This window comes from Hylobates moloch, unplaced genomic scaffold, assembly GCF_009828535.3.
Source record: "Hylobates moloch isolate HMO894 unplaced genomic scaffold, HMol_V3 SCAFFOLD_4, whole genome shotgun sequence".
NCBI classification, from domain to species: domain Eukaryota; kingdom Metazoa; phylum Chordata; class Mammalia; order Primates; family Hylobatidae; genus Hylobates; species Hylobates moloch.
This window is the reverse complement of record NW_026652279.1, coordinates 84,581,923-84,609,349: the sequence shown is the minus strand read 5'-3', so window position 1 is coordinate 84,609,349 and position 27,427 is coordinate 84,581,923. Positions and strand designations below refer to the sequence as shown.

The 27,427-nt window shown below is 39.2% G+C and overlaps 1 protein-coding gene across 1 annotated transcript in view; it reads right to left on the bottom strand.

The window, feature by feature from the left end:
* The window catches only part of SPART (spartin), an 87,378-nt gene that overhangs the window by 43,177 nt on the left and 16,774 nt on the right, over window positions 1-27,427 (bottom strand). The window contains exons 2-3 of the mRNA XM_058437666.1: window positions 18,378-18,505; window positions 17,995-18,093 (exon numbers count right to left, since the gene is read on the bottom strand). The gene's annotated coding sequence lies outside the window, so the exon portion shown is untranslated. The remainder of the gene's footprint in view (window positions 1-17,994; window positions 18,094-18,377; window positions 18,506-27,427) is intronic.

Below are 27,427 nucleotides of genomic sequence, written 5' to 3'. Positions count from 1 at the left end.
ATGAGAAGCAGTGAAAACTGAGAAGAGGTCGGGCCTGGTAGCCTCACGCCTATAATCCCAACATGTTGGGAGGCTGAGGTGGGAGGATCGATTGAGCCCAGAGGTTCAAGACCAGCCTGGGCAACACAGGGAGATCCTGTTTCTAAAAATAAAAAAATTGAAAATTAGCCAGGCCTGGTGGCACACACCTGTAGCTCCAGCTGCTTGGGAGGCTGAGGTGGGAGAATCTCTCAAGCCCGGGAGGTTGAGGCTACAGTGAGCCATGTTCACATCTCTGCACTCCAGCCTGAATGACAGAACCAGAACCTGTCTCAAAAATAGAAAATTTAAAAATTGAGAAGAGAGCCAAGTAACATGACAGACTGACAAAAGACTCAGAACGAAATTTCCAAATTTTGCATTTGAGGTTGCTTTTGCTGTTGTGATGTATGAAGCCTACATTTTCTGAATACTTTAGAGCAGTTTGCCAAAAAATGCTGTGTTTTGTCTTGTTTTGTTTCGTTTTGCTTTGTCTAGAAATGTAAGAAAAAGGCTCACCATTCATCTTGTTTACATGGTACAGAGCAAGACAAATATGTAAAGAATGAGATGAAGAATGATGCTGAGAGAACCCATGAACTGAACTCCTTAGGGAAACGAAGGGCTCAGAGCCAAAGATGTCCTCGAGACTGTAAGCCCCTAGAGAGACCCTTGGACATTTTGAAGAAGGCATTAGATTTTCTATGAGAGGTGGGAATGGAAGCTCAAAGCAAATGTCAATGCCCTCCAGCCAAATACAACCAAGAACACACTGGAGGTTTTAGCAAACTGGGTTTATTACTCATTGAAGTGAGGGAGAACACACACCATGGGGAGTTAGGAGACATCTCGGTAAAAGGGTGTTAGAAAGACCCAATTATAGCACTTGGGCTAGTTTTAGGTGATTTTTGTTTGGTATAAGGAACTGGGCTTTGCTCTGGGTTGGGCGCTGTCAGGAATCAGGAGTAATTCTATGATTGGGGATTTTAAACTTTATCTAGGAGGAAGATGAGAGCCACACCAAACCTGTAATTAGGAAAGAAGCAGCAGTCACTCATATTAGCCAAGACAGGTAGATGTTTGACCATTTTTGTGGTTTCGACAATATTCAAATTGTCTGTTCAGACATGATTTCAGAGTGGTTGTTTTTGTCTTGATCCTTCAGTAGTCACAGAGTGGTCTTGTCTGACATGCATGTTCTGTGAATTGTTTATGTTCAGTTGGGTAACTCCAAGGCCTAGATAGAGGTAACAGGTCAGCTCCTGGCAACACCTGGAAAGCTAGGCCTGTTCCAGATGTCAAAGGATGCTTTCTTTCTTTCTCACAGACTTTATGAAGTAGAGTGACCTTAGATGACACTGGGTTAGATCTATTTTATCAGATTGAGGGCTGGTTGATTAAATTCTATTCCCCCCTTTAAACTATGTCATTAAAAAGAAAACCTATGTCATGTTTTAATCAGCCAATTAGTTGATTAACAATATCTATTCGATGTCCTTTGTAGGTAGAGGACTATAACAAAAGAAGCATAAAGGAGGTTTTTTTCTACATCATAAGATGTTCTACCATGACCATCCCTTCCTTAAAAAAGTAATCTCTTTCTGTCCAGGAAAAGGTGGATAACTTAGCAGACCTTGATTGCTCAGACCCTGCACTGTCCCAAGAAAGTCCTGGTCTTCAGGACTGTCCTCCGCACTTGAGGAATATTCTGTTCTGATAAGAATGGTTTTTTTAATGCCTTTTGCCTGTGGGAGCTGGATTCTGAGTTGCGGAGGTCAACCCTACAGGCACTGCATGCCTATAAGGTTGATCCCCAGTAAAAATCCTGGACACCAAGGCTCAGGTGAGCATCCCTGATTAATAACACTTTGCACATGTTGTCATTAATTATTGCTAAAAGAATTAAGCATGCCTGTGCAATCCACTGAGGGAGGATACGTTGGAGCTTGCACCTGTTTTCTCCTGGACTTCGCCTCCATGCACCTTTTCCCATTGCTAATTTTAATGTATATTCTTTTGCTGTAATAAACCAGAACTGTGGGTATAATTGCTTTCCTAAGTCCTGTGAGTCCTCCTAGTGAACTGTCAATTCTGAGCATGGTCTTGGAGACCCATGATTAATTCTCCAACTGTGTGTCTTCTTTACAGCCAGTTCTACTCTATGTGGATTTACTTCTTTAATCTTTTTTTCACAAGAAAATAAGTTTCAGTTTTGGCATACTTTTAATAATAGCTGAAGAGGAAACTAGACCTAGGAACAGAAAACGTAAAGAAGACAAGGTAAAAGTAGAAATGTTTACAACAAAAATCTTGAGAGAGATAAAGTCTGCTTTTTAGGATTGTATTGATTCATTCATTCATTCAAACAATATTTATTAAGCACCTGCTTTGATAATGGAGCCACAGTGATCTTTAGAACAGATGTGGGTATGTGGGTTCACAACACATACTTTGTGTTTTTGTTGTTGGTTTTCTTTTTTGAGTCAGCACCTTGCTTTGTTGCCAGGCTGGAGTGCAGTGGAACTGTCATAGCTCACTATGGCCTTAAACTCCTGGGCTTAAGTGATCCTCCTGCCTCAGCCTCCTGAGTAACTGGGATTAGAGGCATGCATCACCATGCCTAGCTCTACAACATGTATTTTGTATTAAGTTATCATGGCAGAGCTAACTCTATACAATTCTGAGTGCCAGAAAGGAAATGTGGGAAACACCCAAGAGGTCATATCTGTTTTCAGTATCCACATAACATAATCTTGCTCTGAAATCTCAGTGAGGCCTGGAAAGGGACAGCTATTTTCAGTCAAAAAAATAAAGGTTTGGAATATTAGAACAGCCCAGAAAATGACATGCCAACATATCCCTACTATATATGTTACTTGCAACAAAGCAAATTTATAAACATCTCATAAAACTGTGGAAGTGTAAAATCATGAGAAGTTTCTAGTGAGTGTAAACCAAAAATAAAATTCTAAGGTTCCCCCCGGCCATCTGAATGGACTCCCTTCTCAGCCAGAGCTCTTTTAAAATTTAACCTGAGAGACTGTTTCAGGCCATGACGGGAGTTGGGGTCGAAACATGACTCATTATATTAGGTTGGTGCAAAGGTAATTGCAGTTTTTCTCATTAAAGTAATGGTAAAGAAAAATGCAATTACCTTTGCACTAATGTAATAGCTCCTTGGCATTAACATCAACACAGACTTTAAGTCTGATAATGTGGGGGTTCAGTCAGGCTGGTGGGAAAAATTTTAGTTATAGAGAATATACACAAATCCTTTGGGAAGGTCTGAGGGTTTTTGCATATAGTACTTAGCTGAAGGCTACCTTGTCCCCTTAGTTAAATAAATTAGAGTAGAAACAAAGGAATGTGGAGAGTTTACCTAACTAGCTTGTTTACTCATGTGGGCCTAAGACTAACTTTTGATCTACTGTGGGTGCTTAATTGCCTTCCACTCCGGAAGTCCACAATATCAATTACCCCCTAGTGGTGTTGACTCAAGCCTTTGTCAATTAATCTTTACTGAATAAATACGAGTCTGGCTGGTGAGTCTTGCTGGCTGGTCGAGGTCGTGCTTTACAGCACTCCACTTGGAGTCTGTAAGCAGCCTGGACGCTCAGCTGGATTGGCAAAGCAGAATATCTGTATGTTAGTGTACTTTATTCATCCATCATTGGGTCAGGGTCTGCGGGACAGACCCCCACATGATAAACATTTTACAACCTATTCTCTCTGAAGTCTACTACCTGAAGGCTTCCTTTGCAAACAAGAACTTGAGTCTCCACAATCCTTTGTCTTAATCCAGACAGCCAGCCTTTTCTGTTGATCCCAGGTCTTTAGACAAACTCAACCAACTGTCGACCAGAAAATGTTTAAATTTACCAATAGCCTGGAAGCCCTCCTACTTAAAGTTGTCCCCCCTTTCTGGACCGAACCAATGTATTTCTTAAATGTATTTAATTGATGTCTCATGCCTCCCTAAAATGTATAAAACCAAGCTGCACCTCGACCACCTTGGGCACATGTTCTCAGGACCTCCTAAAGGCTGTGTCACAGACCATGGTCACTCATATTTGGCTCAGAATAAATCTCTTCAAATATCTTACAGAGTTTGACTCTTTTTGTCAACATAAGTAAGGGAGGATACATGGAAGTTAGTGTGCATGATTTACTAAATTGAAATTTGTAAAATATTTCGTATGTTATTCTGTGTATTAAATGTGCATTGTTTTATTTCAAGAAATGTAAAGATAAGCGCTTTTAAAGACAGTTTTCATCATTATCCCTCAAACCTATTTTCCCCACCAATTTGTGAATGTCTTAATGTAGATATTCTTCCTCCACTTGAGAAAGGCAACTGTCCCTTTCCTCATAAAGGCTGCACTTCCTAGGTTCTCAGGGTTGTAGTTGCCGTGGGGGTCCAGGTAACCATCAGCTAAGAACCCTCCTTGGAATGAGGCAGAGCGTGGATGCTCCCGCTCTTACAACCATGGATACCTAATCAGTTTTTTTTCAAGGGTGGATGGTTGGCTTTATCTGGGACCTGCTTCCTGAGGAGGCAAGTGCATGAGTGAAACTTTTGTAATTCAAGCCCCTTGCACATTGATGGCCATCACCCATGGGATAGTTTTCTGGGAGTGCAGATTAGACCTGACCAGTCAGAAGTCGTCTTTGCTCGTACAGAGGCAAGTTGTTGGAAATAGTCATTTTCTTAGAAGAATGTGAAGGTATGGCCTCCTTGGAAAAAGCCCCTGAGGCCCCTGGTAAGGATCCTGCTGAAATTCAGGATTCAGGGGAGAAGAAGAATGTCCTACGCTATGCAGCCTGCAGCAAGTCACACCCACAGAACTTCTGTTTAAACACTGCTTGTCTTTTTATAAAAGGAACCTATAAGTGGAATGTGAAAGAACCCCTTGGCAAAACAGCAAAGTGGTTAAGAATTATGCATTATTAAAATAATAACTGGTTATGTTCAGGTATTCTCTGTATACTTATAAAAGGTTTTTAAACTCTCTGTAATTGTGGATTACAAGAATAAAGAGACTATCTTTAGTGCTGGTTCACTGTATCATCAGTCAGACACTAGCCCTTCATGAATAGATTATTTATGGGGGCAGCCAAGAAGAAAAATGTGTGATGAATTGCTGGCAAAATCCACCGAACACCAGGAATTCATTGTTGAACATCCTTGATTGTCTTGGGAGAATTCCCATTCCAGAAAAGCTAACACTTTTCTGGCAATATGCAGGTTTTGGATGGAAAGATCAAGGCCCAGAAATTCCAGCTCCAGTACTCTCAGTTCTTGGAGCTGGTCCATCCGAGCCTGATTGCCCAAATGAACTGATATTATAGCTGATTACCAGGAACACAATACTCAACAGATTTAAATGCATCAGTTCATAAAAGGTTCATAAGCAAAGTCACTATTCGTAGGAAAAAAAAGAAAAAACGGCTATTTTATGAGATTTGGCAAAAATACAGCAACATTTATATTTTTACAGTTAAAATTTTCAAACGATTCTTCCCAGAAACTCCTGTTTTTTTGTTATTCAATCATATTCATTTTATGAATGGTCTTTATTTCTTAGTCTTTTTTGCATGTTTGGATTTCTAATTGCTGCTGTTTCTTTAAAAAGTAAAGCTCTTTTATGTAAAGCAATACTAACTTGAAAAACCATCATCTCCCTGACACAGCTGCAAAGACTTGTTGCTGTCATGACTAATACATGAAGAGGAGAAATGAAAGTTGAATTTGCCTATTTTTGTCCTCATAGTCCCAGTTTGGCTCAAACAATTGGTACTGTATTACTATTACTGACAAAAAGAAGCTATTGGCCATTTTTAAAACTCTCATTCAGGACACAAGTAGGTCTTGAGAATCCTTGTTTCTTTTAAAAGAGTCAGTTCTGCAATCCAAAATATTTCCTTAGTTTAATTTATATACAGAGAAGTCCCTGTAGTGTCAGATCACAGCATAGCTGAGCATCACTGAACTATATTTAGTCACAAGGTTTGATTATAACAGCAGGGCGCTTCTTAAGCAGTCCTGGAGACGTGGAAATTAAAATGCTAAGAAAATCCTATTTTAAGCAGCCCACACAAACTACATATATATTAAGCCTACTTGCCAAGTCTTTAAGTTACTCCACCAGAATAAGTTAAAGGACTTTTGGAATTTGATTAACTTTTTTAGATAAAAAGAGTTGCCATTAACTTTTCTGCAAAATTAAATTGGGGATAAGACTAATAAATATTATTTTGGGGGGCCAAGTGGAAGGTCTTCTGCTGACTTTTTTATTCATCATTCTATCTCACCACCTCCCACCCCCAATGAACAAATAAGGTGGCTATACTTAGATGAAGAAGTAGAAGCTCAGAAAGTTTATGTAATATGTTCCAAACCACAGCAAGTACCAGACAAAGCCAAGGTTCTCAAAGGTTGTTTTCAGAACTGTTAGTTTATTGAAATTAACATTTTGTTGAATACTGTATGCTCAGCATGATTAGTTTCCCTATATTGTCTTTAAACTCCTCCCACCCAAAATTATATGGAGTGGGGTTTATTGACATTACATAACACAGTCAAGGTCTTGTGGCTAGTAAGTGGTAAAACTGTAATTTAAATTGGAGGCTTTGACTTTAAAACCTTAGCATGTTTTTCTTATACCACAGTGTCTTATTGTTTATCCAATTCCCTAGAGGTAATGTACTTTGGAAAAATCTGAAACACCTTAGAAAAAAGATTAATTTGCCAAGGCTAGAGATGGCTTCTTCAGGTTAGCTCTAAATGTAGACATATACTTAATGCCATGGACCATCACATGCAGCTGTTTGAGTCCTAACAGTCTTACCTACTACCTACATGAACTTAGGCAAGTTACTTGCCCTCAAAGCTTGTTTCCAACTTGGCTTGTTGAGAAAGCAGTAACGACTTCATAGGATTGTATTTGGGATTAAATAAAATAACGTATGCAAAGCTCTGTACTCCACAAGAGACAGCAGATTGCAGTAGTCAAGAGCACAGATCCTGAAGCCAGCTGTTCAAATTCAGAGTCCAAATTCTGGATCCGCCACTGGCCAGCTTGGTGACCTTGGGCAAGTTTGCTGTATTCATCTGTGTCATCTGTGTCCTCACTGCTAAAACAGGGTAATGATAGTAACTGCTTCATGAGCCAGCACGTATAGGGTATTTAGGATAGTGCCTGGAACACTGAACACTATGTAAGAGGTTGTTAATTAAAAAAAAAACAAAACACCTCTTTGAACATAGTAGATGCTGAATTTTATTCTGCAATCACCCAGGTGGATTAAAAATAAATTTTTAGGCTGGGTGCGGTGGCTCACACCTGTAATCCCAGCACTTTGGGAGGCTGAGGTGGGCAGATCACAAGGTCAGGAGATCGAGACCATCCTGGCTAACACAGCGAAACCCCATCTCTACTAAAAATACAAAAAATTAGCCAGGCATGGTGGCACATGCCTGTAGTCCCAGCTACACGGGAGGCTGAGCCAGGAGAATCGCTTGAACCTGGGAGGTGGAGGTTGCAGTGAGCCAAGATTGTGCCACTGCACTCCAGCCTGGGTGACAGAGCGAGACTCCATTTCAAAAATAAATAAATAAATAAATAAATAAATAAAGTTTTAAACTTAAATTTTTGATTTTTGGAGAAAATTCCTGCATTGCCATTAGGGAAACATGTCAAATGAAATCAGCAGTTCTAGGATGATGAATGTTAGAGCTACCCTAGGAAGTTCACTGGATTTGGGGGTAGGAAGATGAGGCAGAGAGGAAGGTGTCTTTAAGAGTGTCTTTCAGATTTGGGGATTAGTTACCTAATCCCCAGATGACACTAGGAGCTATTTCATACTGAGATGGGGAAGAGAAGAATTATGCGTATGGGAACAGTAAGAAGTAAAAGAACTAGCATTTGTAGCATCTCCCAAGTACCGGGCATTGTGCTAGGCACTTTGTATACAGAGTAACTCATTTCATTCTCATAACTACCTTTTGGGTTTTACTCTCTCTGTTTTTAGAGATCTGTGAAAATCTTTAAAGGCGTGTGTTTTGCCATATATGCAAGTGAATCAACTTGCCAGATAAAAGTTTGCTGCGTAAATATGGTAAGACTTCTTCTTCTCTTGCCCCCTTCCCCCACTAAGCTCTGAATTTTCACATCAATATTTATATTGCTATGTTAAGAGTAGGCACTAATTTCACCAGAAAGTGACCCTTTTCTATTCTTGGTAGTTAGTCCTTTAATACCTCCATAGACAAAGAAACTTTTGAGATGCCATGCAGGCTCTAAAGTTCTGTAATAACTTGGAAGTCTGTGATGGTTAGACAACTCTGTCCAGAAATGTCTTGGGAGCTGTCATGTTTCTCCAATACTCACATTAGACACAGACATACTATCATGGAGCTAAAACTCATGGTGTAATGATATTGCACATTAACCTCATAATGCTGTCTGTATCAATTTCAACATTAATATAATGTAACTGTTTCCAGGTGGAAGCAAACCAACTTATACACGTTTTTATTGCAGTCTTCTGAAAAATGCATGCCATCTGTATTACCTCAAACTTTTGAGAACAAAATACGTTAAACTAAGCAGAACCTCAAATAGTCAAAAGAATTTGTCTTTTTCAGGATATTTCTGAACTCTCTAAAAGAAAACAAATTTTGAAATATAGAATACGTAAATTTTTCAAACACAAGCACTACCAGAGGAAATTGCTATTAATTTTTATCACTGTTATGCAGATATTTGGTGGAATCACATGAATGTTCAACTATCAGCACTTTCATGTGCCTAATAGATCAAGTAGTTTGTAAATCTCAGGGAACATTATTATAATTTTTTTTCAGTCGCTTTGCATCATTCTTTTTTGTTGTTTTTGTTGTTGTTGTTTTTGAGACAGAGTTTCCCTCTTGTTGCCCAGGCTGGAGTGCAAGGGCGTGCTCTTGGCTGACTGCAACCTCTGCCTCCTGGGTTCAAGAAATTGTCCCACCTCAGCCTCCTGAGTAGCTGGGATTACAGGTGCCCACCACCACGCCCAGCTAATTTTGTATTTTTAGTAGAGACAGGGTTTCGCCATGTTAGCCAGGCTGGCCTCAAACTCCTGACCTCAGGTGATCCATCTGCATCAGACCCCCAAAGTGCTTACATCACGCCTGGCCCCTTTGCATCACCCTAAAACCGTCTTTTCATTCTGATGGATAATTGAAACTGAAAACTTTCTAAACTTTGCTAAGCATTTATTGCTACTATTTACATTTTTAATTATACTACAACATTCTTATAGTAAGAAAGCTATTACTGATGACTATTGTAATCTCTATTGATATTTACAATTGATATTTTTGCTCTTTGGTTTTAAGACAAATTCTTGACTGCATGAATATCAATAATAAAAAGATTTTATGCCTGTGTGATGTTTCAAGGTTGTCAGCATGCTGTGCAAAAATTACCTTGAGCAATGCCTAGGACGCTCCATTGTAGGCAGACCTTATTATCACTCCAGTCCTTGTACTAGACCCCAGGCAAACGATACCCATGTCAGCCGGGTGTGGTGGCTCACGCCTGTAATCCCAGCACTTTGGAAGGCTGAGATGGGCAGATCACCTGAGGTCAGGAGTTCGAGACCAGCCTCGGCAACATGGCAAAACCCCATCTCTACTAAAAGTACAAAAATTAGCCGGGCATGGTGGTGCACACCTGTAATCCCAGCTATTCAGGAGGCTGAGGCAGGAGAATCACTTGACCCCAGGAGGTGGAGGTTGCAGTGAGCTGCAATTACACCACTGCACTCCAGCCTAGGCGACAGAGCAAGACTTCCATCTCAAACAAAACAAAACAAACAAAAAAAACCCACGTTATGGAAGAAGAAACAGAGGTTCAAGAGGTGACCAGCTGTGAAGGGGTGTGGCTATACCCAGATCTAATGAGTCACAGCTGACTACATGTATTCACTACATCTTTGTTAAGCAACTTGTCCAGTAGTGACTCAGTTATTGAAAAAAGTGCATTTCACTATCATGCTCTGAATGAGACATTGCTCTCAGGATGCAGAATCCCTAGTTTCTTTCTCCCCTATATGTTCTACATGAGTCCAGACCTTCTCAGGTGGCCTCTGCACCACAGTGAAGACGAAGCTTATGGCCTCGGCCAAGTGTGCGCCCTACTCCTCCACCAGGCTAACCCCCAGGGCTGGCTTGGTGCCTAAGATAGCCCACAGCTTGCTGCCCCTCAGCTGCTAGCCCAAAACCAACAGCAAGAAAGCAGACTGTAATGTGGAGGATACTTCTTCTTTTTTTTTTTAATGAGATTTTGTTCCTAGGAGACTCTAAAAATTAATACCTTATTCCACTGTTCTTTTTGGTTATGTAAGATTATTTTCCAAAATGCTGGCAGTAATTGTCCTCTGTATTAGCTAATTTTCTGCTGGTGATTATCAACATGGTGGAAAGGCAAGATTGGTTAAATCAGGGCTTCCCACTCTTTAACATGCATACACATCCTCTGAATATTAAAGAAAAAATACAGATTCTGATTCAATAGGTCTAGGATGGCACCTGAGAGGCTGCATTTCTGGAAAGCCCCAAGGGACTGGTCCACAGACCACACTTTGAGTGGCATAGAACGAAAGTATTTCAAACAGTCCTTGTACCTGCCTGATGATCTGTGAGAATAGGATCAGTGTAAAGATTAGTAATGATTCTTTTCTCTGAAAACAATAACAACCAAAATGGTTTCTAGTTGATTTTATTTTTCCCTATTTACTTTTTCTATGAGAGTATGGGAATTAAATGGAATTCTCTTTCCTAGTGTTTGGGAATAAATCAGGTGTTGAGTTAAATAAGCATCTCTCTCTCTCTCTCTCTCTCTCTGTCCCTCTTTTTCTCTGTTTCTCTTTCTTTCTCTCTCTCTCTGAACTCTAGAGAAATGCTGAGCTGCTGCCTTTTGGTTCTCCCCCTTCTCTGAATTTTCCCATCTACTCTTCTCTGCCTTTGCTTGATCTTTTTTCCCCCATGAAGATTTGGGGTTTTTATTGACCGGAGACAGATTTTGGCAAGAATGTCCCAGTTATTTTAGCTTGTGCAGTTGGTCACATTCTTGTGAAATTAGCCTGAAATTAGATTACTGCTCAAGATAGCCATGAAATAATATCAGCACTCAGTATTTAATTCTGAATTATCTGGCAACACTGAATCAGCTCTGCCAAAATGGACATGTCCCAGTGTCTCAGCAGCGATAGTGTTGCAGCCTGTTGGTTTTTTTTTTTTTTTTTTTGAGACGGAGTCTCGCTCTGTCGCCCAGGCTGGAGTGCAGTGGCGCTATCTCGGCTCACTGCAAGCTCCACCTCCCGGGTTCACGCCATTCTCCTGCCTCAGCCTCTCTGAGTAGCTGGGACTACAGGCGCCCGCCACCACGCCCGGCTAATTTTTTGTATTTTTAGTAGAGACGGGGTTTCACCGTGGTCTCGATCTCCTGACCTCGTGATCCGTCCGCCTCGGCCTCCCAAAGTGCTGGGATTACAAGCGTGAGCCACCGCGCCCGGCCTGGTTTTTTGTTGTTGTTTTTTGTTTTTATTTTTACTTTTGAGACAAATACTATAATAAGATGCACAAATAATAGTTTTAAGTGTATGTCATCCAGCTTTCCTCAAAGATAACACCTTACATAACCATAGTACATTATGAAAATCGGGAAACTAGCATTGGTATGTATTATTAACTAAACTACAGGCCTTATTTTGATTTTACCAGTTTTTTTTTTTTATTATACTTTAGGGTTTTAGGGTACATGTGCACAATGTGCAGGTTTGTTACATATGTTGATTTTACCAGTTTTTACATGCACTCTTTTTTTGGGCTGGGGGACGGTATGCAGTAGTATAAAGTTTTACATATCTGTATATAGATTCATGGAACCACCATCACAATCTTCCTGATTGCTAAAAGTTGGTGTTCTCCAGGATTCTGTCCTGAACGCTATTCCGTTTTCATTCTCCACATTATCCCTGGACCCTCTTATCAGTAATGGTGACTGTAACTATCTTTTCTATTTGGATAATTCTCAAATGTATAACCTTAACCTCTCTTGAGCGCTATACCTCACCATTTCCTGGCCTACTTCTGGACACCCACTGACTATTTTATCTGTACCATGAGCTCCAACATAGCCAAAATTGAACCTGTATTCCTTCATTTTTAAACTAAATAATCTCTGTTTGAGGGATTAACACCTTGTGGCCCAAGTCAGAATTCCCAGGGATCATCTTAGAAGCAGCCAGTCTCCCTAATCCACCTCCACATAATAAAAACAGCCAACACTCCTAGGGCAGGTACTGTGTGCCGGATACTGTCCCACACCCACTTGAGGGATCAGCTCACTTTGTTCTGATGGCAATCCCACGCTTTGTCAGAAATGGATTCAAGTTTCGTGAAGCCTGAAACTTGTATAGTTTCAGGTCCCATTAAAGAAAAAGAACAGAAGATTACAAATATTAGAATTAGTATTTGTCAAGGGAAATATTTGGGCTAGTGCAAGTGAGGGGCCCTGAAAATTGACCTTCACTAAATTAATAATCTATCTGCCTTTGAGATAAATGCCATTCTTCTTGCCATTTTACAGTGAGACAATCAAGGAACACAAAGTTTTCAAAAGTTAACTTGACCAAGGTCCTCCTGCCACAGGGGCCTCATTACCTCTTGCTGTGTTTTAACAGAGGCCTCCTATGTGACCTCTCTGCTGTCAATCAGCCCCCTTCATCCATTCTCCACATTGACCCCAGAGGGATCTGCACACAGGGCCACGTCTCTCTCCTGATCCAAAGCTGTCACTAGTTCCTGGTCCCTTTTAGGATAAGAACTAAACTGTTTTGCATGACTCCCTGGCTGTCTCCTCTGACACTGGAGGTTGCATGATGCTGAACTGCTAGGGGCTCCCACCAATGCCCCACACTTCCACTTCCTACTCCTTTCCACGTGTCATTCTGTTGCCAGGACTGCTCTCCTCCCATCTCCTCTACACACTGCACTCTTTATCATTTTACCCAAAGTAGAAAATGCATCATTGGTTATTTTTAGCTTATAGAAGCAACAGATGGTTAAAGTAAAAAAAAATTATGCAATGCAAAGAATTAAGTAAAAACTACCACATCTGTGGCCCCATTTTTTTGGGATGAACCACTATTAAGTGTATGGTGTACATACTTTTCATTTTTCCTATTCTGTGTGTGTATGTGTGTTCTAGCCTATAAAATTGGGATATGTTACTATGTTATTATTATTTTTTTCATTTTTATTAATCTTCCAGACTTTTCTCCAAAATGTTTTTCATTTTGTTTGTTTTTGCAAATCTCTTAGATTACTAGGAAAGCCAAGTCTCTCTTCCTGGATTTCTTCTCCTATATACTGCCTATTGATACCTACCCACTTCTCTATGGAGCACAGATGAAGGATATTGGTCATGTATGTTGAAATATTTGTCCAACTTTATCCCTAGTTTTTTGACTTTGTAAGGATGAGGAATTTTAATTTGTATATACTTGTAGATACCTTTAGAACAATGACCATATCTTTTTTTATCTCCATAGCTCCAGCATCTAGTACAATGTCTGCAATGGAACAGGCGAGCTGTGAATATTTGTGGAATGCACGGGTGTAAGACCTATCACCTCACTCTAGAGTGCCCAGCATGTTGGAGGTAAGAGCTCATCTTCTGGTCTCTTTACCCCTTCTCATACAGAGCCAATCACCAAATCCTGCAAATTCAACCCTCAAAATGTCTTTACATATCCCACAGCCACCACCGCTCTGTCAGACTTACCATTTCTCACCTGGATTCCTGCAGTAGCTTCCTCTCTCTGGTCTCTCTAAGCTAATGCTTTCTCTATGTGTGACCAGGGTTTTCTAAAACACAATCTGTTCATTTCACTGTCCTGCTTAAAAACCTGGAATGACTCCATAGTGCCTGGAAAAGCAATCTAAATACTTTAGAAAGGAATTTAAGGCCCTCCATAAAATCTGGTCTGACTTCCCTACTCAGCGCCGCCTCTTTTTCTTCTCTCTCTTTACATCTTCTATTCCCCAGCTGTGCCACACTTTCAGCTGTTCTAGAACAGACCTTATATTTCACAACTCTTTGCTTATTAGATCCATCTCAAATGTCAGACATTCCATGGAATCTCATCCTGTCTCTCTATTAAAATTATCACACTACTATTACCACCATTAGCACCACAACCCTTACCTGGTATCTTCTGGCACTCTAGAGTGAGGTGATAGGTATCCTGTATCCTCTACACTTCCTCATTAATTCAAAGATAACTTTATATTTCTCTCCCTATTTCAACTTCCTGCCTCCATAGAAACAATTTTCTGTTTCAGCAGTTTCAATGAATCAATCAAATATTTGTATATCTGTTATGTGCAAAGTACTGACTCCATTTCTGATACTCAACTCACTTTTCAGTTGAAATTTTGAGTGCAGCTGAGTTCTGAAAAATTATTAGTTTGTAAAAGTCTGAAAATACATGCATTTATAAAAATCTTGGGGGACCTCCTCTTTCAGCTTGGAATACCCCTCCCTCTGTCTCTGTACAGGGGAGCTTCTTCCTTCTGTCTTCGCCCTTCCTTCTTGCCTATTAAACTCTCCACTCCTTAAAACCACCTTACATGTATCTGTGTCGTTTTATTTAAACTGGCATGAGGACCAAGAACCATGGTGTTCCTCCACTCATCAGAGCTGTAACATTTTGATGCATGCGCCGAGAAAGAAAATTCAATCATCAGACTGAAGCAATCAAACTCCAAATGGTGCTGTAAACTGAACCACACATGGACACGCCATTCTTCTAAGGACCCTTAGATCCACCCCAGAAGGAGCGCAGCTGCTGTTCCCCATTCGATGCCCCTTTTCATCAGGAAGTAGCCAGAAAGAGTCACCACCCAAAACCCCCTAACAGCAGTTAGTGTGGCATCTCCACAGCAGGAAGTGTTGTAGGAAAAGGGGTCCTTGGGAAGTTTTCGGTTTTTAAAGCATCTCCGGAAAAGTTTCTTGTAAAGCCCCGGCTCTCAGAGCCAGGCCAGCAACCTTTGATATGCCAATGCTGGCCATCGGAAACTGGGTCCACCCAAACATGGAGGCCTTCTTGCCCTTTCCCCACATGTTCCTGGCAACATGGCTGCCCCCACATATCCCCACATGTGTAGAAAATCATGGCACCCTGCACTTGCATATTAAAAGGGTAGGGTGGGAAGGCCAGCTTTTTCGCAGGTTACGTGAACGACATGCCTAGTCAAACCAATCCCCTGAGCCCTATGCAAATCAAACACCGCCTACTCCAGCCTCTGCATATATACCTGGCTGGTATCTGTGGCAAGGTGGGGACCTCGTCTTTTGGCTTTGGAGACCCATCCCTCTGTCTGTGTACAGGGGAGCTTCTTCCTTCTGTCTTCCCCTTTCCTTCTTGCCTATTAAACTCTACGCTTCTTAAAACCATTAAAAAAAATTAAAATAATTAAATTGGGATGAAAAAAGCCTTGTAAGCTTCTCTTGGAACAGAAGATCTGAAGCAAACAGGGAGATAGATGGCAGTGTATTCCCAGCCTTGTTAGCTAAGCAAGTGAGCGGGAAGCAGGGCTTCTATTCACAGGTGATATCTCCTCACTCAGTATGTGATGATTGTCATCTGGCACAGCGTCTTCTGGTTCAATTAAAATATGTCTGAGTTTTTGGCCTAAATATATTAATAGACACAAATATTAAACTCATTTTTCCTAAGCTTTTAAAAAATTATATATTCTCAGGATACGATGGATAATCATTTGCCTCTGCAAATTTAAGGCACACAATTTATTTGTGTGTTCTCTAGTCTCATTGCAACATGCTTTAGGGCTAAATATAGTCAAGAAAAGAATTCAATATACATACATTAATATTAGTAAACCTTTGCCCCTAGTAAAATGATCATGGCTCTAAAACTTTAAGGCTTATCACTTTTCTTTCAAGGAAACAGTTGGGCATATTTTAAACATATCAACAAAAAATAAATTCTTTCATTTGCTCATTCCTTTCTCCCTTCCAGCGTGTTAAGCACTATATGAGCTGCTGAGGATAGAGGAATAAACAACAACACAGTTGTGTCCTCTGCCCAAACCAGGCATAAATGAGCTTCCAAATGAACACAAACAAATTTGGAAGGCTTTTGAGGAAGAAGGACCATTAAAAAAAGGTGCAGAGAGAATGTATTGAGATCATGTTTATCAATTGCTGAAATAAAACATTCTCCACAATTTCAATAATTCTCCAGCCAATATATTATTACCCCTCCTTATTAAAAAAAAAAAAATGAAAAAAACCTGCCAATAGAAAGCTGCCTTTCCTAGTAGATTGCATGCAAGTCACACTGTTAGCTAGAACTTATGATACCTTGTTGATTTAATCAGTAGGTTACTATATGTAATAATTCAATATTAAGAGAAGTGAGGCTATCAATATTATAGATATGTTTTACATTTTTCCAATCAGTCATTACTAAAGCTAACATTAAAAATCTTATTATATTACACTCTACATTTTTTTTAGCACAAATATAACAATTTAAAAAATAAATTGGCTGGGTGCAGTGGCTCATGCCTGCAATCCCAGCACTTTGGGAGGCTGAGGTGGGCTGTTCACGATCTGGAGATCGAGACCATCTGGCCAAAATGGTGAAACCCCGTCTCTACTAAAAATACAAAAATTAGCTGGGTGTGGTAGCACTTGCCTGTAATCCCAGCTACTCGGGAGGCTGAGGCATAAGAATCGCTTGAATCCAGGAGGTGGAGGTTGTAGTGCGCTGAGATCATGCCACTGCACTCCAGCCTGGTGACAGAGCAAGGTTCTGTCTCAAAAAATAAAAAATAAAAATAAATTTAAAAATTGCAGAACATTTTATTTAAATAATGATATTTTTCTCAAAAATTAAAGCACCTATTGATTTTCTTCCAAGGTCATTTGCCTCCCATCTTTCTTCCAAGTGTCGTCATCTTATGTATTTCACTTTTTATAAAACTTTAAACAGCAAGAGGCCATACAAAATGAAAAAACATAACTTGTATTAATTCATTTAGTTCCTTAAAAGCTGTATCAGAAGCTGTTGTTGAAAAAATAGTAGAGTTATTAGGAGTGTTGCAAATGTCCTATAACTGATATGTTAGTCTTATACTCTTCATAATCGTATATAGTGATCTTAGCACTAGCAGACATCTAAGGTCTATGATGGCATTTAACACAATTTTGTCTCCAAATTCTGCTGTGATTTCATCAATGCCTTTTTGTTAGCTCTGAGTTTAAATTTTAATCTGAAACCATAACTGATTTATCCCAGCTGCTGACAACTGCCTGGAATCTGGTTTGGAGCATCTCCAAAGCCAACGTACTTTCCCCCAAGAAAATAAGGAAGATCTCTCTGCCCAGGCTTGGAAATACATAAGGATCAGGTTTGCCATCCTCTACTTTAGGGTGACTTTAACATGATTCAATGCCCACTGACTGCCTTTCTCCTACAGGTAAAGTAACAAACAAAGGAGTCAACTCTCAGGAGCTCTCTCTTTCATCTGCTTTATGTTGCCATTTTCCCTCATTGCCCTCTCACATTCACTCAGTAATTCACCAAATATTTATAGAGCCTTCATGGTGTGCAAGGCAGTGAACTCCACACTGTAGGAAGAGTGAAGCCATGGAGATTGCAGGCCTGGCTCTTCATACCTTTGGCTTTCTGTTGAATTGAACTTTCTGTTAAGTTTAAAATACACAATAGAACTTTGACGATGTTGTGGCCTGGTCAGGGATGGGACAGATAACCAGCCCTTAAAAATAAAGCTCCTCCGGCCCTGCCCAATACCTTCTGAAAGAAGGAGGGTTATTATAGAGCATAAATAAAATAGTAGTGATTAATAATGATAATAAAGTTTATCTCTTTACTCACTCAAGAGCAGACCTTTTGGGGCAAATCACTTATGATTTCCTTCCAGGATTGAAGAAAACAGGCACAGACGGAAGGTGGGGGCTGGTACTGGTGCTGAGCCTGGCATGGGGAGAGAGGAAACAAGAGTGAAAAGACTCTTTCATTCTCCTGGCAAAGGCAGCCTTGCAGCTGGGGCCAGGGTCTGTGGTGCTGATCCATCTGCTGGGCCGTCACCTCCCGAGAGAGCTTGTGTTCCTCCAACCATGCGTGTCTTAGCACCAGTCTCTGGCAGGAGCCAGGAGATGGGGAAGACAATTTAAATGATTCACATAACTTCAAAAAATGTGGATAAGCACTTTATTTTTCTCCCAAACCAAGAATATCTACTCAATTTAAACTTTTACCTGCGATCTCTCTTCCTCAGACCCAAGGTCACGAACTTGCCATCTAACCTGGCAGGTGAGTAAAACCTTGCCGCGATCAGGTCCTCATCTGTAAAATGAGAAGGTGGCAGCAGAGGTTCCGAAGGCTCCTTCCAAATGAAAACAAATATGATTTTTACATCAGTAGAAATTCAAGGGGCTCACACTTGACTATATGAAAGAGAAAATAAAAAATTATTTGTTTATTTTTCTGTTGGCCTTTTCCTATCATTTTAGCTTGCTTATTTCTCCTTATTGACCCCATTTTTGTGTTTCTTATTTCTTCTATTAACACCACTGGATTAAAACAAGCAAAAATTTAAAGATTAATATCCTTTTTAAAAATTTCAGACATATAACACACACACACACACCCTGCATGTAGATGAAGCAGCTAGAAATGAAAGCCTAACTGAAACATAATTCCAGTGGTTCTCAAACTTTAGCAGGCATTAGAATCACCTGAAAGATTTTTTAAAATGCATATTGCTGGACATCAACCTAGAATTTTTAATTTGCTAGGTAAGGTGGAGTCCCAAAATTAACATTTCTTACAGGTTCCAAGTAATATGGATGTTGTTGGTCTGGGACCACACTTTGAAAACCACTGCTTTGTAGCACAGCTTCCAAGGAGACTCCAGTGTGTGTTCTGTGTGTATCTTCTCTATGTATGTATGTTCTGTATATATATATATATATATATATATATATATATATATATATGTACAGTACACGTATCTCCAATGTATGTTCTCCTCTAATCCCTTAAAGTCATGATGTGCCTCAGGCCATAGTTTCTTCCCTTTACTGTTTGTCAGTTGTCACCAAGTTGAGGTGGCAGTGGTATTTTTCTTTATGTCAAAGCACTTTCCATCTATTCCTAATTGATTGCCTACTGATTTCTTGGTTTCTTTGACTATTTCATTGAAAGGATCTCAAGCTGCTGTAAAACTTGCATTTTAACATCTGGCATGACATTCTCCCTTTGTTTAGTGTCATTTTTGTGGCAGATTAAGATCTCCCACCAGCGCACTTTCCCATTTAATCCCCCAGCCATTGTGGTCCAAAACTCTTTGCCAGAAATCCCGCATGCCCAGAACACACACACATACACACACACACACACACACATACACACACACAATGAAAGGCCACTCAAGTCAGGGTAACAAGGTGGAGCCTTTGCAGTGCATTTAGCTAATGCTAATAGAGATGCAGTATAATATAGTTGTACCAAGTTTCCATCTTTGCCTTAAGCAGGATGTAAGCATGAGATTGTAGAAGAAAGGATTCTGTAAACAGATTTATTTCGTGATATTTGGGTAGACAGTTCTTGTTAACATCGAACGACCTTATACTAACTATAGAAAATGCTTTTCAATAAATCCTCCTTGACAATCAATGTGTTCTCAGGTTCTTGTCTTCTGAGAGAGATCTATAGAATAAATTATTCTGGGAAGTGTATGATATGGCACATAAAGAGGAAGGAGTAGTTATTTGTATGAAATAAAAATGGTAACTGATTTTTAAAAGATACTTACATGACTTAATCTCTGTTAGAGTACCAACATTAAAACTAACCAACAATTATGAGGGCTTATTAGCAGTCCTCTCCAAGGTGAGGAAACAAGATCTGTACTTCAACACTGCCTTCTGCTACCTGCCTGCTCCTTCCTATCTCCCTTTCTGCCCACACAGAGGGTCTTGTCATTTGGCAGGAAGAAAAACGAATCAGAAGCCCTGAAGCAGAGGGCTGCTGCTGTTGCTGGTGAAGTAGCAGTGCTAAGAGAGAAATTTATAGCACTACATGCCCACATCAAAAAGCTAGAAAGAGCTCAGGTTAACAGCCTAACATTACAATTAGAAGAACTAGAGAACCAAGAGCAAACAAACTCCAAAGCTAGCAGAAGGCAAGAAATACCCAAGATCAGAGCTGAACTGAAGGAGACAGAGACATGAAAAAACCTTCAAAGATCAATGAATCTAGAAGGTGGTTCTTTGAAAAAATTAATAAAATAGATAGACCTCTAGCTAGACTAATAAAGAAGAAAAGAGAGAAGATTCAAATAAGCACAATCAAAATGATAAAAAGGATATTACCACTGACTCCAGAGAAATATAAACAACCATCAGAGACATTATAAATACTTCTGTGAACGTAAACTAGAAAATCTAGAAGAAATTGATAAATTCCTGCACATATACACACTCTGAAGACTAAACCAGGAAGAAGTTGAATCCCTGAATATACCAAGTTCTGAAATTGAGGCAGTAATAAATAGCCCACGAACCCCCCCCAAAAAAGACACAAAAAACAAACAAACAAAAAACCCAGGACTTACAGCTGAATTCCACTAGAGGTACAAAGAAGAGCTGGTAGCAGTCCTACTGAAACTATTCCAAACAACTGGAAAGGAGGGACCCCTCCCTAACTCATTCTAGGAGGCCAGCATCATCCTGATACCAAAACCTGGCAGAGATACAACAAAAAAAGAAAACTTCAGGCCAATATCCTTGATGATCATCAATGCAAAAATTTTCCACAAAATGCTGGTAAACCATTGAATCCAGCAGCACATCAAAAAGCTTATCCACCACAATCAAGTAGACTTCATCCCCAGGATGCAAGGTTGGTTCAATATATGCAAATCAATAAATATGATTCATCACATAAACAAAACTAAAGACAAAAACTGCATGATTTTCTCACTAGATGCAGAAAAGTCCTTCAATAAAATTCAACATCCCTTTATGTTAACTCTCAATAAACTAGGTATTGAAGGAACATACCTCAAAATAATAAGAGCCATACATGACAAACCTGTAGCCAATATCATACTGAATGGACAAAAGCTGGAAGCATTCCGCTTGAAAACCAGCACAAGACAGACAAGCATGCCCTCTCTCACCACTCCTATTCAACTTAGTATTGGAAGGTCTGGCCAGGACAGTTAGGCAAGATAAAGGTATAAAGTGTATTCAAATAGGAAGAGAGAAAGTGAAACTATCTTTGTTTGCAGATAACAGGATTCTATTTTTAGAAAACCCCATTGTCTCAACCGAAAAGCTTCTTAATCTGATAAGCAACTTCAGCAAAGTCTCAGGATATGAAATCAATGTGCAAACATCACTAGCATTCTTATACACCAACAACAGGCAAGCTGAGAGCCAAATTACGAATGAACTCCTGTTCACAATTTCAACAAAAAGAATAAAATACTTAGGAATATAGCTAACAAGTGAAGTGAAGGAGCTCTTCAGGGAGAACTACAAACCACTGCTCTAAGAAATCAGACATGACACAAACAAATAGAAAACATTCCACGCTAATGGCTAGGAAGAATCAATAACATGAAAATGGCCATATTGCCCAAAGCAGTTGGTAGATTCAATGCTATTCCCATTAATCTACCATTAACATTCTTCACAGAATTAGAAAAAACTGTTTTAAAATTCATATGGAACCAAAAAAGAGCCCAAGTAGCCAAGGCAATCCTAAGCAAAAAGAACAAAGCTGGAGACATCATGTTACCTTACTTCAAACTATACTACAAGGCTACAGTAACCAAAACAGCATGGTACTGGTACAAGAACAGATAGAGAGACCAATGGAACAGAATACAGAACTCAGAAATAAGACTGCAACCTACAACCATCTGATCTTCAACAAACCTGGTGAAAACAAGCAAAGGGGAAAGGATACCCTATTTAACAAATGGTGCTGGGAGAACTGGCTAGCCATATGCAGAAAATTGAAACTGGATCCCTTCCTTATTTCATATACAAAAATAAACTCAAGATGGATTAAACACTTACATGTAAAATCTAAAACTATAAAAACCCTAGAAGAAAATCTAAGCAATACCATTCAGGACATAGGCACAGGCAAAGATTTCATGATGAAGACACCAAAAGCAATTGCAACGAAAGCAAAAATTGACAAATGGGATCTAATTAAACTAAAAAGCTTCTGCACAGCAAAAGAAACTATCAACAGAGTAAACAGACAACCTACAGAGTGGGAGAAAATTTTTGCAGTCTATCCATCTGACAAAGATCTAATATCCGGCATCTATAAGGAATTTAAACAGATTCACAGAAGAAAAATAACCCCATTGAAAACTGGGCAAAGAACATGAACAGACACTTTTCAAAAGAAGACATACATTCAACCAACAAACATATAAAAGAAAGCTTAACATCACTGATCATTAGAGAAATGCAAATCAAAGCCACAGTAAGATACTATCTCACACCTGTCAAAATGCCTATTATTAAAAAGTCAAAAAAACAAGAGATACTGATGAGGTTGTGGAGAAAAAGGGATGCTTTTATGCTGTTGGTGGGAGTGTAAATAGTTCAACTACTGTGGAAGATTATGGCAATTCCTCAAAGACCTAGAGGTAGAAATACCATTTGACCCAGCAATCCCATTACTAAGTATATACCCCCAAAATATAAATCATTCTGTTATAAAGATACATGCACGTGTATGTTCATTGCAGCACTAATCACAATAGCAAAGACATGGAATTAACCTAAATGCCCTTCAATGATAGACTGGATAAAGAAAATGTGGTACACATATACCATGGAATACTATGCAGTCATAAAAAGGAAGAAGATCACGTCCCTTGCAAGGACATGGGTGGAGCTGGAGGCCATTATCCTTAGCAAACTAATGCAAGAACAGAAAACCAAATACTGCACATTCTCAGGTGTAAGTGGGAGCTGAAGGATGAGAGCATGTGGACATGGAGGGGAATAACATGCATTGGGGCCTGTCAGAGAGTGGGGGGTGGGAGGAGGGAGAGGATCAGGAAGAATAGCTGGTGGATGCTGGGCTCAATACTTGGGTAGTGGGATGATCTGTGCAGCAAACCACCATGGCACATGTTTATCTATGTAACAAACCTACACATCCTGCACATGTACCCCTGAACTTAAAAGTTGGAAGTTAAAAAAAATGCTGTACAACTTTGTTTTTATACAATTCAGATCCCCATCTTTTCTCAAAAGTGCCGTTTTGAAGTGGAAAATAAAGAGAGGGATGATATATGGCTTGTAGGAAAAAAGATTAATAAAGTCTTTCTGATTAATGATCTAAGACAAAATTTAAATGGGTATGTTTAAAATCAGTTCCACCCTGAATCACCCTTGAAATACATTGCTACAGATTATTAAATCACTCATATGTGTTAGAAATTGCATTTTACTTATTACACAGAAATCATTGCTGTTGTTGAACTGACAGATGATTAACCCCCAACAAATTCCAGTTTATTAATATTAGAGGGAGGGCAGAGCACTGCACCTCAACACATGTGAGACGACGTGCCCAGCCCTGTCTATCCCAGCCTAAGAAAGTTTTCCCTTTTGTTTCTTTTGGTGGCCTTCAATTATTCCGGAGTGTTTCTCCCTCACTATTGTTGTGGTTTTAGCTTGTAATCAATAGTTAATCAGAATTTCAGAAGTTTCTATGTTGGTTATACCTCTTGACTTATCAAAAAAGCAAATTTCTATCTTGTTTTTATGTACTTCCTCAGGAAAAGGATCAAAAGCCAGCTTCCTATAATACAAAGACAGCTTAACCATGATTCAATATCTGCTTCTGGCAGGGTAAAATATTGATTGTGGATTAAAAGCAAGTAAATAGGAACAAAGAAAATATTTGTTATATTGATCATCTCAAATATTGCTTAGAGAGTATGCCATTATTTCCAAATCCCACTTATAAAGTACACAGTATTTTATCATTATTTAGTTGAATTTATTTTCACTGACTAGGTAAATAATCTTTCAGATTATTCTCCTAAAGGATTGGTATAGCAACAAGCTGTTAAACTGACCTCTCTATTTCACTAGCTTCCTTTGGTCCCCTCCAGCCTGAATTGCAAACTCTATTTCTCTTCCTCTTTTAGTAACTGTGCCTGCTAGCTTCATAAAAAAATTCTAATTTGTTATAAATAATCTTGGACTTGAAAGCCAAAAAAGTCATAGTTCTAGCTGTATATCTTCCATATTCATTGTAATTGTGAAGATTTCTCCCAGAAAATTTTTACTTGAAAAACTTATCATCTTAATACTTACTGTTATTCTCATCACAACTCCAGAATTTTTCATCACAATACAGTATGCTTGCTTTATTAGGTAAATAAGTATATAAAGGAAAGCACTCTGGAATCTGTCTATTGAAAAGCAAGTCTACTCAAGTAAACTAGTAATAGAAATTATTTGTTTCTAAAAGTGAAACTGTCCCTATAAATTTAATAAAATTACTCAGGAAAGAAGGGATGTGGAGAAACAAAACAAAAATAAACCAAGCTTACAGCATAGTCACATTAATCGTTAGGTCAGCTTGCCCTTCGACCAGCTTCCTCATAATTGTTTGCTGCTTAATGTTCCAGAATCATTGGACCTTGTAGACTATCGTTTTTCTTAACTGCTCTATAGAAAACCAAAGCATTGTGAAATATTGAGTTTTCAATTTGAGATATGATTTCAGTTCCCCTGTACCAGTAAAACTACTAATACCAGCTGCTCTGAAGGATACCACAAAGAGCTGACTCACCAAAGAATGCAGTCTCCACATCCTGATGATTTCATGCCCCTTACCCTAACCAATCAATGACTCCAATTTTCCAGCCCCTTACTCTCCATAATCCCCTTAAAAACTTCAGCCCAGAACACCTCAGGGAGATGGAGTTAAGAGTCTCCTCCCATCTTATCACTCGTCTGCCTCGTAATCATTAAACTTTCTCTGCTGTCTCAGTGTATTGGTCTGAGAGCAGGCACATGAACCTGTTAGTCTAATCAAAAAGCAGAACTGTGAGCACAGTGCTGCGTAAATGATCTATTTCATATTTTCCAGAAAGCAGATAGGCAGCTCATTGTATTCCAATAAGGCTCCTTTACACAAATAATGTGTCTGTTCAGTCACGAGGCAAGAAACGAAGCAATATATCTCAAATAAGGACTTATCTTGGGTGCCGATGAAGCATTGTCTGAGGAATGAGGATATCACAAGTCTGAATGTCAATCTGAGAGGCAAATTCTTAAATTATGGAAGGAGGGTATGAATTTGGTCACAAAATTTAACATAACAACTTTAGTAACAAAAATGAAGCTTAAGCGGCAATTTACACAACTATTATGTAAGTCTAGCATTCAGCATATCTAAGTAGATAGTATCTCTATAAAGTTAAATGATAAAAGTTGGGTTAATTTGCTGGGTTAACAGAATCCAGATTGATCTTTTAGCTGTTCTTGTTCTACCTCTGGACTATTGCATGATCCTGGAAAAGAATGAACAGTTTTTTAACAAGAAAGATGTAATTTCTGGACGAACTCTCCTTGTTCATTTATAAATGGATCTTTCTTATAAATCACATGATGAAGTAGTTGTTTCTCAAAAAAACCTCTACATAGATGGTTTCATGTCATCATTTATTGGTATACTTTATCCTAAATTATGGTATAATAACTTAGAGAGAAGCTAGTCAAGAAAAACATACACATTTACATACACAGTAGCACATCTAGACTAATTATGATCACTCTTAATGTGCTATGACTGTTCTCACCTACCACCTAGTCTATCCTGCATTAACCAATATGGTAGCCACTAGCTGCCTGTGACTACATAAATTAAAAATTCAGTTATTCAGTTGCAATGGCTTCATTTCCAATGCCCAGTAGCCACATGTCATAGGAAATGTTAGTACAGAACATTTTCATCATTGCAGAAAGTTTTTTATTGTTTTTGTTTTTGTTTTTGTTTTTGAGACAGAGTCTCACTTCGTCACCCAGGCTGGAGTGCAGTGGGGGCAATCTCTGCTCACTGCAGCCTCCACCTCCCGGGTTCAAGTGATTCTTGTGCCTCAGCCTCCCGAGTAGCTGGAATTACAGACGTGCACCACCATGCCTGGCGAATTTTTGTATTTTTACTAGAGACAGGGTTTCACCATATTGGCCAGGCTGGTCTCAAACTCCTGACGTCAAGTGATCCAGCTGCCTCGGCCTCCCACAGTGCTGGGATTACAGGAATGAGCCACCGTGCCCAGCCGGAAAGTTCTACTGGATAACACATTTAGCTTGAACTTGCAGCTTGCCATGATAATTGACTTCTTTAATAATAACTTTTTAATTATTCAGCAATTAATATTTTTATTATAGCAAATTTAGAAACTACAGATAAACCAAATGAATTCAACTAGGATCAGCTAATCCTGCGATGCAAACAGAGAACTACTTAATATTTGGTATTTATTTTTGGTGCTTCTTCCAAGCATATAAAAATTTTAAGTGAAAATCCAACATACTAAACTTACTGTTTTTAAACTTTATCTCATAAAATATGAACATTTCTGTATGTCACTTTTTTCTCTACATAATTTCACATGACTCTATAACAGTTTTTCAGACTATTGCTGCATAGTTGTCACTACAGACTACTACTGCCCTATACTTCATTTAACAAATCCCTTCATTTGAAACATACAGATGATTTTTAATTTCTCTATTATAAAAAGCTCTATAGGTGAACCTATTTACGATTAGTTTCTTAGTATAAATCCTAGAATTAGAATTCATTAGTGTTAATTTACTTCTGAAACGTCACCTTTAGAAATTTAATTTGATGGAGATAGGTCTGAACCAAGGTTTTCTCACCTACGTAAGACAGGGATTAATGAAATGATCTCCAAGTACCCTCCTAGCTTTTCAGATCTAAGAATTTTTTCAGTGAGTGACAAAATATGAAATTCCTAGGAAGGAAGAAAGAAAAAAACACATAGGTTTGAAAAAGCAATTTAATACATCAGATTTCCTCCCTCATACACCTACAATAATGTCATGAAAGCAGGAATTTCGGGGCTGGTAGGGGAAAGATACGACCACCAGGTGGCAGCAGTACACAAAGTGCTTTGTGTGGTGCTTGGACAGGCTGGCATGTAGGAGTGTAGGTGGGGGTGAAGCCCAGGGATCTTGGAGACCTTCCAGAGACAATGGCGTGGGGCCACCACCCAAAGGGG